This window comes from Delphinapterus leucas, chromosome 11 (genome assembly GCF_059928025.1).
Source record: "Delphinapterus leucas isolate spDelLeu-1000000601 "Yukka" chromosome 11, BTC_Dleu_Yukka2, whole genome shotgun sequence".
Classification (NCBI taxonomy): Eukaryota; Metazoa; Chordata; class Mammalia; order Artiodactyla; family Monodontidae; genus Delphinapterus; species Delphinapterus leucas.
In genome coordinates this window covers 87,236,105-87,248,349 of record NC_143139.1, presented here as the reverse complement: position 1 = coordinate 87,248,349, position 12,245 = coordinate 87,236,105, and the positions used below count along the sequence as shown (strand labels likewise).

At 42.4% G+C, this 12,245-nt stretch overlaps 1 protein-coding gene across 1 annotated transcript in view; it reads left to right on the top strand.

Moving 5' to 3' along the window:
- The first annotated feature begins 5,829 nt into the window (after nt 1-5,829).
- MTERF2 (mitochondrial transcription termination factor 2) overlaps nt 5,830-12,245 on the top strand; it is a 14,228-nt gene continuing 7,812 nt past the window's right edge. The window contains exon 1 of the mRNA XM_022599974.3: nt 5,830-5,929. The gene's annotated coding sequence lies outside the window, so the exon portion shown is untranslated. The remainder of the gene's footprint in view (nt 5,930-12,245) is intronic.

Genomic DNA, 12,245 nt, shown 5'->3' with positions numbered 1-12,245 from the left:
AACATTTCTGTAGTTTTTAACTTTTTAATGAATTTGACATAGGACAAATGGTAATTTGTATATAAAGAACTTGGTAAAAGAATTTGCTTAATGTAAATATGAATAGTCACAATTAGTATAGACCCATCAATATATTTTTGATAATCTTTCATGTATGGTAAAAATTAAAGTGGCAAACTGATATTCTGATATAAAAATCAAAGTTTTGAGAGTCAGTGTGAGAATATAGGATTTTAGACTTTCTTAAAAGACTTTGTTAAAATTTTAAGACAGAATTTTTCTTGACATCATTATTTGGTCTAACTTTGAACTCTTTGACAATAATGTTTCAGAAAACATGTGTAATCAAAATTGGTAGTTGTAGCCTCCATTAACATAGACAATATATATTTTAAAGCTTCATGTATGCCTGTTTTGACCCAAAGTTGTGGATATCATAGTATCATGTGTAAAGTTCTTCTTGTCTCCCTTTCTTTGTTCAGTTACAGCTAAAGTGACTTTGTTATTAAAGTATATGCATATATGGAATCCTGTGTACTTGGTGGTTGCTTTTCTTTTTTTCCTTTCCTTTTTTAAAAATTTTTTGTTTGTTTTAGGTAAGGGGGAGAGCATTGGTATGTGAGATGTGATCACAAATTAGAGACAGATTCTGTAAACTACATGTCACCATTCTGAATGAAGAAACAGCTAATATATATTTAGTAAAATACTTTTCAAAATTATTCCAAGTAAGAATACTACCTTCCAAATACTTTGTACTTTTAAAAATAAAGTTATCTATAAGAAAGATTTAAAACCAAAGAGATTTTTTTCAAGTAATTGGGCTTATAACTCTGAGTTAGTCAGTATGGGGTAGCAGTTAAGAGTGTGGGCCCTGGAGTCAAATGCCTGGCTCTGTCACTCATTAGCTTTGAGATCTTGGGCAATTATTAACCTTTTGTGCTTCTTTTTTCTCTTCTATAAAAAGTGAGGATGAGAGTAGTATCTGCTTCATACTACATATGAAATGCTCATAACAGTGCCTGGCATGTGGTAGGATGCTCAGTAAATATTAGCTACAGGATTGCTGTTCTGTGTAGCTAGCTCCCTGGAATGTGCAGTGCATAGTCTGCATAACTGCCCACTGCAGCTCTGGTTAGCTGCCATTATTGTTATCATTATTATTATCCCTTTACTGTTCTCCAGTAGGCCAGTTCTTACCATTTGGAATTATAACCATTGGCTTTTGTTTTCCCATCTTTATTATGATGTTCAGTGTGGTAATTGTATTTAAAGAACTCAAAATAAATTTGAGTCAGAAATCCAGAAACAATCATTTTTATTTTTAGATGATACACATTTTAAAAAGTATCCTGGATAATGAATTAATACTGATCAATAAATTCATTACTGAGAAAGAAATGAGATGAAAGAAAGAAAATGAAAGAAAAAACTGCCTTATCTTCTTTTATCACTGTTAATAAGGAGTAATATTTTGTTTTTCACACCTGTACTTTACATCCTGCTCTTTGGACCTGATTGTACTATACAGAATTGAGAAATTCATTGACTTGGAATTTACCATCACCATTTGGGGAATAAAAGATGCAGTGTTCATATGAATAAATCAGTATTTTAGTAAAAGAACACTATTTCAACATAGGCACTGATATTTTACTTTTAAATGTAGAAGGATTTTCATATGTTTGGGGGGTGGGGTGGGGAAAGCTTTTTTCAGTTTGGTCTAAATTGTGACTAAAACAAAAAAATCACCAAAAGGGAAAGAGAGGTATCAATCAATGTGCTCCAACTGAGCAAATGCACTATGTTTAAATACAGTGTTGTGCCCCTAACTGGAAGGGTTAGTGTTCTAAAAACCCTACAGGTGGTTGAGGGATTTTAAGACATTTTGTTCATTCAGCAGATACTTCTTGAACTCTTATTACCAAAAACTGTGCTTAGAAACTTGGAAAAACTGAACTGAGGGAACTACGTTTTTAAGTTTTTCACATTCACTTAAAACAGTTACTAATTTGGGATATAAAAGACTGATAGCAATATTACTTTTAACCATCTCTTGTGTACTAGAAACTTCAGGATCTTCCCACAATTTCAAACATATGTTTGTAATTTTCTTGTAGGTAATATGCCTAATACTAGGTTCTAGGTTCTTTGAACCCCCGTTTCTCCATCCAAGTGTTTTTCTGATTGTATGGTTCTAGAAATGAACTCTTTAAACTAGGATGGAAAAAACTTTGGGTAGCATTTATTTAAGACAACTGGCATAGCTAAGTTGGTCAATTTCAAGTGTGATTACAATGCACAGGGTTATATGTATTGTCATTCCTCATACAATTATGTGGAGCCCTGATATAAGCTGCTAGCACCTTAATGCACATCTCTGCTCCCTTCCTCCTGACCAGTGACTGCCGCATGCAGTTCTAAGGCCCTAGTTTACATTCCTTAATGTCCTTCTCTTTTCTGTATCCTACTTTAATTCCCTTTTCCTAGATGCAGGTGACACACTTTGGTTAGTCTGGACCCCAAATCCTTGTATTTCAGGAAAAAGAGTGTGATAAAGCCATGAATAATGGGGGTTTTGTATATGGGTAACTCAGAGGGAGAAGGGTTACTGGGCAAACACTCCCCTACCTCACATACATTAGCCACCCAGTTAATTCTAGAATATCCTGGAGATCAAAGTTGACCTAGAGACAAGGAGCCAGGATTCTTGCTGCTACTCTGTGGAATTGAAGTGCAACTTGTCAGTCCCTCTCAACAAAGCCATTGAGCACAAACTGGGTAATAAGACTAGACTCAAAGATTTGGTTAGCATTTCCTGAGTCCCTACCATGTGCCAAGCACTGTTCATAGGAAAATTAATTCATCAGTATCTACAAGGACACTCCACAAAGAGAGAGGGCCATCTTGCGCGTTAAGGTGTTAGAACTGTGCACTGTATACTATGAAATACGCAAAGTGAGGGGACTACATACAGGCTGGGAAAATCACAGCTTTCCTGACCCCCAGCTCCACACCCAGCATAGGACAGCTAGGCCAGTCAGGGCACCCTGTCCTTGGAAACATTCAACTCTAGTTGTGATTAATCATGTCATTGGTTGTTAATGTCTTTGTTCTCCACTAGAATGTAAACCTCATCAGGATAGGGAATGTACTTTATTCCCTCTTGTCTTGTGCACCGCTGTTTTGTCATTGCAGCTTCACATGCTTGACACTTTAACAGGCATGCCATAAATATGTGTATGGATAAATATGAGAATAAATGGGACAGACATTGAGCCTGGCTTTAAGGAGAAATTTGTTAATCTATGAGGTTGGCATCACAGGTAATAATTAGAATGTAAAGCACCTAGCAGTTTATCAGAAAAGGTGAGTATTTGGGTGAAAGCGGCAGGAGGGAGGCTGTTAAAGACGCATCAGACACTGTAGCTGACTGCTGGATTGGGGTGGCGAGGGGGCAGGAAAACTAGATATGTACCAGAGAAGTTTTGGGATTTTTTAAACTACGTTTCTTTTGTAACTTAGTTCTTTACCTATCGACTAATTTTGGGAATTCTGAATGGCTGTAGCTTAAAGATATAGCTTAAAGATATAGCGGTTTGAGTTATTTCTACCCTTTTTTTCTCCCGGGCTAGTGACACTCCCCAAGGGACAAAAGGACTGAAACTCCAAGTTCTCTAAAATACTGGGAGGGAAAGGGTGAGAAAATGCCGGAAGCAATAGTTGCCGGCCAGAGGCGCTGTTCCCCGAACAGCTGACTCGCACGCTGGCCCAACTCCGCAGGTCCCCTCCGCTCCGCCCGGCCCCGCCCCGCCAGGAGGGTCACGTAGCCTGCGCCCCGCGCCCTGATTGGCTGCGTTGGGAGCTCTAGGGCGTGTCTGTGGGTTCCGCGAAGCGGGGCCAGAGCTGCTGAGGGGAATTGGCTGGCGGCTTGGGACCCTGGCCCCTGTTCCCAGGCCTCGGGAGGACGCCAGGCTGCGGGGAGCCTTGGCCTGGGGAGGGGGGGAGGACGGAGCCAGAGACCCGGAACTCGCGCCTTGTGCAGAGTGGACGCCGACAGGTGAGTCGCCCCGGTCCTGCGCCCCTGGGGGTGATCGTCTCCGGCCGCACAGCGGCCGAGAGGCTGGAGTCGGGAGCTGCCCACCGTGAAGCCAGACTTCCCGCCAGCTGCTCAGCTCCGCCTGGCTGGCTCGGGAGCTGGGTGGACGCTGGGGCGCCGCAGGTCGGAAGTTTCTCTGGATATGAGCGCAGGCCCCACATGATGGATGTGTGGCTTTCGATCGCTCCCTAGTATCCTCTGCTTTGGGCCCTCGTTTTTCCTTTCTTACAAACATTGGGGTTAATTTGAAACTGTCAGCAGGTCGTACATGTTATAAAAGTAGAAGTTAACTGAATTACCGGTGTTCGTCGAGGGAACCGTGTTATGAAAATTGTGCATATTACAGAAGTGGGTTTCACTCCTCAAAAACGCTTAAGAAACATGAAGTATCAGAAAATAAACCACGTTGTGATTTAGAAAACATTTACCTGGATCATTGCTATGTGCAGAGCACAGGGCTAAGAGCAGGACTCAGCTAGGCTGTTGGGTTTGAATCCAAGGTCTGCCCTTTATTAGCTGACCAACCTTGGGCTACTTTACGTGCATCTGTTAACTCATCTTTAAAATGGGTTGCTGTGATAGTTTAATGAGTTTCTGAATGCTTTGTCATTTATGGTATTAATTAACTTAACCTTCACAATCACGCAGGATGTAATCTTCACGAACACCTAGTGATGCCATTTTCCTGGTGCTTAAACTGAGGCACAGAGAGGTGAAGTGACTTCCTCAAGTCACAGCACAACTAATGACCAGGAATTAAGCCCAGGCAGCCCACAGCTTTACCCACTACATTAAGTTGTAGTGAACTTGGTTTGTCATTGAGTTTCAGTTGACAGATACTGATTTTGTTTCTGTGGACGAAGTTCTTTGCTGGGTACAGGGGATAAAGTAGAAGAGCACGCAGACCCTGCTTTCCAGGTGCTTGCAATCTGGTGCAGGTTGTTCATAGACTGCAGGGTGCTCATGAACCCTGCTAAAGTCTTTTGCAAGATGTGAGTATGGGTCCTTTTCTGGAAAAGAGAGGGAGTGTGGCTCACACCGTGTTCTCTGGTGGGTCTGTGATTCAAAGGTATGAAGAAACATTTTAGCAGAAAAGCTAGTATCTAGCATAACGCCTGACACACAGAATGAGCCAAACAAACAAAAACAAAAAAAACTGGTTGAATGAATGAAGAACTTACAGGAGTATAAGTGCCACAGTAGGGTCAAGAGCAGGGTGCTGTGGAAGAGCACACATGAAAGTCACCTGCCCAGGAATGCCTCCTAGAGTCAGCAGTGCCAGCCAGGTGAAAGGTAGGGAAGCAATTCATTGGAACATGGCAGTAAACGTTTCTGCCCTCATGGAGGGTGAGACAGAAACCACTCATGAACAGCTGCAGCTATGACAAGTGGCACATAGGAACAGTCCATGGTGATAAGAGAGCCTGTCAGGGGGACAGGAAGCCTCATCTATTCATGAAGGGCAGGGAACTTTCCCTGAGAAAGTGACACTTAGACCTAGGAGTTAGAAGCATTGCGGGCATGGGGGGTAGCCCTCAGTCTTCAGAGACCCAGTGATGGGAACAGGTAAAGCACCAGGGGCAGAAAGGAAGCTGGTGCAGCTGGTGTAGGCAGAGGGGGACAGGAGATTTGGGTGGTGACAAAGCCTAAGACAAAGAGGCCTTGCAGGCCATGGTAAGGCTTTTTTACTTTGTGTCTTTATCCTAAAGTGCCATCGAAAAGTTATTGCAGGGAGGTGACAAGATCACATTTTGAGAAGAAGCTGGAAAGCAGCCCAAGTGGATTAAGAAGCCCCGGACGAGGACAAGATCTCTGGGGAGAAACTCGAAGGTAAGAAGAGGAGAGGGCCTAGAACCAAGCCTTGAAGATGAGCCTGCAGAGGAGACAACTAAAGGACAGTCAGGAGTGTAGGAAGGAAGGAGGAGAACCAGGGGAGTGGGAGGTTTTGGAAGTCAGGTATGAGTATTTCACAGAGAAAGTGGTCACCTATGCTGAAAACTGCCAGTGTCAAAAGAGGGAGGAACTAAAACTACTCATTGGCTTTAATCACATGAAAGTTGTCTTTATGGGAAGTTGTATACCTAGGAAGAGAGGAAATGGAAAGAAAGAAGGAGCTGCAAGAATTAACCTGAGGGGAAGAGAAAAATGGGATTTTAGTTGGAGGGGCAGTGAGAGAAAGAGCCACTGAGGTGAAGGGTGGGAACCTCAGAGAGGAGGATGCAGCTGAAGGAGTGAATACATGAGAAAGAAGGGCTCTAGACACTTCAGGCCAGAGAGGCTGGGATCAGCACAGGAGCAGGAATTACCCTGCATGATGAAAGATGTCATTGTAGGGAAGGGGAGATAGCAGAAGGTTTATGTTTGGAATGATGAATTGCACTCCTTTCTTTGTACAAGTTAGAGGCAAGGATATTGGTTGAGAGTGAAGGACAGAATGGGTGTCAGGGGAAGCTGGAGGTCTGAGTTGAGAAGATTTGACATAGTTGTTGGGGGATGTGGAAGAGTGAGTTGACCAGAGATTGTTTTAGGATGGTCTGGCAGAGGGAGCCAAGTATACAGCAAAGGCCGGAAATTAGCCACCTGGCTCATTCAGGGAATGGCAAAAATAGTAGGGGAGTGAGGACAGAGGCTAGCTAGAAACAGAAACTACATTAAATACAGTATAACAAAGGAGGCATCACAAATCATGGGGAAGGAAAGGATTGTTCAAACATGGTGCTTAGAGATAGCTAACCTATTGATAAAATCTATTTACATTCTTAGCTCACAATCAGAAATTTCAAATGAATTAAAGGAGCTAGCTTTTAAAATTCAAACAAAGGTCAGGTGCCTTCAATGTGGCAGAGGAGTAAGACGTGGAGATCACCTTCCTCCCCACAAATACATCAAAACTACATCTACATGTGGAACAGCTCCTACAGAACACCTACTGAATGCTGGCAGAAGACCTCAGACTTCCCAAAAGGCAAGAAACTCCCCACATACCTGGGTAGGGCAAAAGAAAAAAGGAAAAACAGAGACAAAAGAACAGGGATGGGATCTGCACCTCGGGGAGGGAGCTGTAAAGGAGGAAAAGTTTCCACACACTAGGAAGCCCCTTCACTGGTGGAGACGGGGGGTGGGCATGGGGGGGAGCTTCGGAGCCACAGAGGAGAGCACAGCAATAGGGGTGCAGAGGACAAAGAGGAGAGATTCCCGCACAGAGGATCGGTGCCGACTCTCACCAGCCTGGGAGGGTTGTCCACTCACCCGCCGGGGCGGGCGGGGGCTGGGAGCTGAGGCTCGAGCTTTGGCGTTCAGATCCCAGGGAGAGGACTGGGGTTGGCTGCGTGAACACAGCCTGAAGGGGGCTAGTGTGCCACAGCTAGCCGGCAGGGAGTCTGGGAAAAAGTCTGGAACTGCCTAAGAGGCAAGAGACCATTGTTTTAGGGTGCGCGAAGAGAGGGGATTCAGAGCACCGCCTAAATGAGCTCCAGAGATGGGCGCGAGTCGCAGCTATCAGCACGGACGTCAGAGACAGGCATGAAACGCTGGGCTGCTACTACAGCCACCAAGAATCCTGCGTGCGAGCACAGGTCACTATCCACACCTCCCTTCCCGGGAGCCTGTGCAGCCCACCACTGCCAGGGTCCAGTGATCCAGGGCCAACTTCCCTGGGAGAACACATGGCACGCTTCAGGCTGTTGCAATGTCACGCCGGCCTCTGCTGCTGCAGGCCCGCCCCACATTCCATACCCCTCCCTCCCCCCCAGCCTGAGTGAGCCAGAGCCCCCTAAGCAGCTGCTCCTTTAACCCCGTCCTGAGTGAAGGACAGACGCCCTCAGGCGACCTACACACAGAGGCGGGGCCAAATCCAAAGCTGAACCCCAGGAGCTGTGCAAACAAACGAGAGAAAGGGAAGTCTCTGCCAGCAGCCTCAGGAGCAGTGGATTAAATCTCAAGTGCACATGGAACATTCTCCAGGGTAGATCATATCTTGGGTCACAAATCAAGCCTTGGTATATTTAAGAAAATTGAAATCGTATCAAGTATCTTTTCTGACCACAACGCTGAGACTAGATATCAATTACAGGAAAAAATCTGTAAAAGATACAAACACATGGGAGGCTAAATAACATACTACTAAATAATGAAGAGATCACTGAAGAAATCAAAGAGAACATCAAAAAAATACCTAGAAATAAATGACAATGAAAACATAATGACCCAAGACCTGTGGGATCCAGCAAAAGCAGTTCTAAGAGGGAAGGTTATAGCAATACAATCCTACCTCAAGAAACAAGAAATGGGACTTCCCTGGTAGCGCAGTGGTTAAGAATCTGCCTGCCAATCCAGGGGACACGGGTTTGAGCCCTGGTTCAGGAAGACCCCACATGCTGCAGAGCAAATAAGCCTGTGCGCCACAACTACTAAGCCTGCTCTCTAGAGCCCGCAAGCTACAACTACTGAATCCCACGCGCCTAGAGTCCATGCTTCATGACCAGAGAAGCCACCGCAATGAGAAGCCTGCCCACCGCAATGAAGAGTAGCCCCCGCTTGCCACACTGGAAAAAGCCGGCACGCAGCGAAGACCCAAAGCAGCCAAAAACAGAGAAAGAAACAAGAAACATCTCAAATAAACAACCTAACCTTACACCTAAAGCAATTGGAGAAAGAAAAACAAAAAACCCCCAAAGTTAGCAAAAGGAAAGAAATCATACAGATCAGATCAGAAATAAATGAAAAAGAAATGAAGGAAACGATAGCAAAGATCAATAAAACTAAAAGCTGGTTCTTTGAGAAAATAACCAAAATTGATAAACCATTAGCCAGATTCATCAAGAAAAAAAGGGAGAAGACTCAGATCAACAGAATTAGAAATGAAAAAGGAGAAGTAAAAACTGACAATGCAGAAATACAAAGGATCATGAGAGATTACTATAAACAATTATATGCCAATAAAATGGACAACCTGGAAGAAATGGACAAATTCTTAGAAAAGCACAGCCTTCTGAGACTGAACCAGGAAGAAATAGAAAATATAAACAGACCTATCACAAGCACTGAAATTGAAACTGTGATTTAAAATCTTCCAGCAGACAAAAGCCTGGGACCAGATGGCTTCACAGGCGAATTCTATCAAACATTTAGAGAAGAGCTGACACCTATCCTTCTCAAACTCTTCCAAAATATAGCAGAGGGAGGAACACTCCCAAACTCATTCTACAAAGCCACCATCACCCTGGTATGAAAACCAGACAAAGATATCACAAAGAAAGAAAACTACAGGCCAATATCACTGATGAACGTAGATGCAAAAATCCTCAACAAAATACCAGCAAACAGAATCCAACAGCACATTTAAAGGATCATACACCATGATCAAGTGGGATTGCAATGCTTCTTCAATATATGCAAATCAGTCAATGTGATAAATCATATTAACAGAATCCAACAGCACATTTAAAGGATCATACACCATGATCAAGTGGGATTGCAACGATTCTTCAATATATGCAAATCAGTCAATGTGATAAATCATATTAACAAATTGAAGGAGAAAAGCCATATGATCATCTCAATAGATGCAGAAGAAGTTTTCGACAAAATTCAACACCCATTTTTTGATAAAAACTCTCCAGAAAGTAGCCATATAGGGAACTTACCTCAACATAATAAAGGCCATTTATGACAAACGCACAGCCAGCGTCGTTCTCAATGGTAAAAACTGAAACCATTTCCACTAATATCAGGAACAAGACAAGGTTGCCCACTGTCACCACTATTATTCAACATAGTTTTGGAAGTTTTAGCCACAGCAATCAGAGAAGAAAAAGAAGTAAAAGGAATCCAAATCGGAAAGGAAGAAGTAAAACTGTCACTGTTTGCAGATGACATGATACTATACATACAGAATCCTAAAGATGCCACCAGAAAACTACTAGAGCTAATCAATGAATCTGGTGAAGTAGCACGATACAAAAGTAATGCACAGAAATCTCTTTCATTCCTATACCCTAATGATGAAAAATCTGAAAGAGAAATTAAGGAAACTCTCCCATTTACCACTGCAACAAAAAGAATGAAATACATAGGAATAAACCTACCTAAGGAGACAAAAGATCTGTATGCAGAAAACTATAAGACACTGATGAAAGAAATTAAAGATGACCAAACAGATGGAGAGATATACCATGTTCTTGGATTGGAAGAATCAACATTGTGAAAATGACTCTACTACCCACAGCAATCTACAGATTCAGTGCAATCCCTATCAAACTGCCACTGGCATTTTTCACAGCACTAGAACAAAAAAATTTCACAATTTGTATGGAAACATGAAAGACCCCGAATAGCCAAAGCAACCTTGAGAAAGACAAACAGAGCTGGAAGAATCAGGCTCCCTGACTTCAAACTATACTACAAAGCTACAGTAATGAAGACAGTATGGTACTGGCACAAAAACAGAAATATAGATCACTGGAACAGGATAGAAAGCCCAGAGATAAACCCACGCACATATGGTCACCTTATCTTTGATAAAGGGGGCAAGAATATACAATGGAGAAAAGACAGCCTCTTCAGTAAGTGGTGCTGGGAAAACTGGACAGCTACGTGTAAAAGAATGAAATTAGAACACTCCCTAAAACCATACACAAAAATAAACTCAAAATGGATTAAAGACCTAAATGTAAGGCCAGACACTATAAAACTCTCAGAGGAAAACATAGGCAGAACAATCTGTGACATAAATCACAGCAAGATCCTTTTTGACCCACCTCCTAGAGAAACGGAAATAAAAACAAAAATTAAAAAATGGGACTTAATAAAACTTAAAAGCTTTTGCACAGCAAAGGAAACCATAAAGAAGACGAAAAGACAGCCCTCAGAATGGGAGAAAATATTTGCAAACGAAGCAGCTGGCAAAGGATTAATCTCCAAAATATACAAGCAGCTCATGTAGCTCAGTATCAAAAAAACAAACAGCCCAATCCAAAAATGGGCAGAAGACCTAAATAGACATTTCTCCAAAGAAGATATACAGATTGCCTTCAAACACATGAAAGGATGCTTAACATCACTAATCATGAGAGAAATGCAAATCAAAACTACAATGAGGTATCACCTCACACCAGTCAGAATGGCCATCATCAAAAAATCTACAAACAATAAATGCTGGAGAGGGTGTGGAAAAAAGGGAACCCTCTTGCACTGTTGGTGGGAATGTAAATTGATACAGCCGCTATGGAGAACAGTATGGAGGTTCCTTAAAAAACTAAAAATAGAAGTACCATACGTCCCAGCAATCCCACTACTGGGCATATACCCTGAGAAAACCATAATTCAGAAAGAGTCATGTACCACAATGTTCATTTCAGCGCTATTTACAATAGCAAGGACATGGAAGCAACCTAAGTGTCCACTGACAGATGAATGGATAAAGAAGATGTGGCACATATATACAATGGAATATTACTCAGCCATAAAAAGAAATGAAACTGAGTTATTTGTAGCGAGGTGGATGGACCCAGAGACTGTCATACACAGTGAAGTAAGTCAGAAAGAGAAAAACAAATACCATATGCTAACACATATACATGGAATCTAAAAAAAAAGAAAAAAAATGGTTCTGAAGAACCTAGGGGCAGGACAGGAATGAAGACACAGACATAGAAAATGGACTTGAGGAAACGGGGAGTGGGAAGGGTAAGCTGGGATGAAGTGAGAGAGTGGCATGGACTTATATACACTACCAAATGTAAAATAGATAGCTAGTAGGAAGCAGCTGCATAGCACAGGGAGATCAGTCTGGTGCTTTTTGCCCACCTAGAGGGGTGGGATAGGGAGGGTGGGAGGGAGATGCCAGAGGGAGGAGATATGGGGATGTATGTATAGGTATAGCTGATTCACTTTGTTATACAGTAGAAACTAACACACCATTGTAAAGCAATTATACTGTAATAAAGATGTTAAAAAAAAAAACAGGGACTGAAAAATAAATTTCAAACAAAAATATAGAAGCAAATAGGGATGAATTTTTATCTTCTCATCTGATGCATAAAAGCAGTAGGAATCCTAAAGGAAAGGGAAACTTCCCTGATCCTTTGACCAATTAAAATTAACCGATTTGTCCTGACACATGGTACACAATGTATGAAGCTTGAAG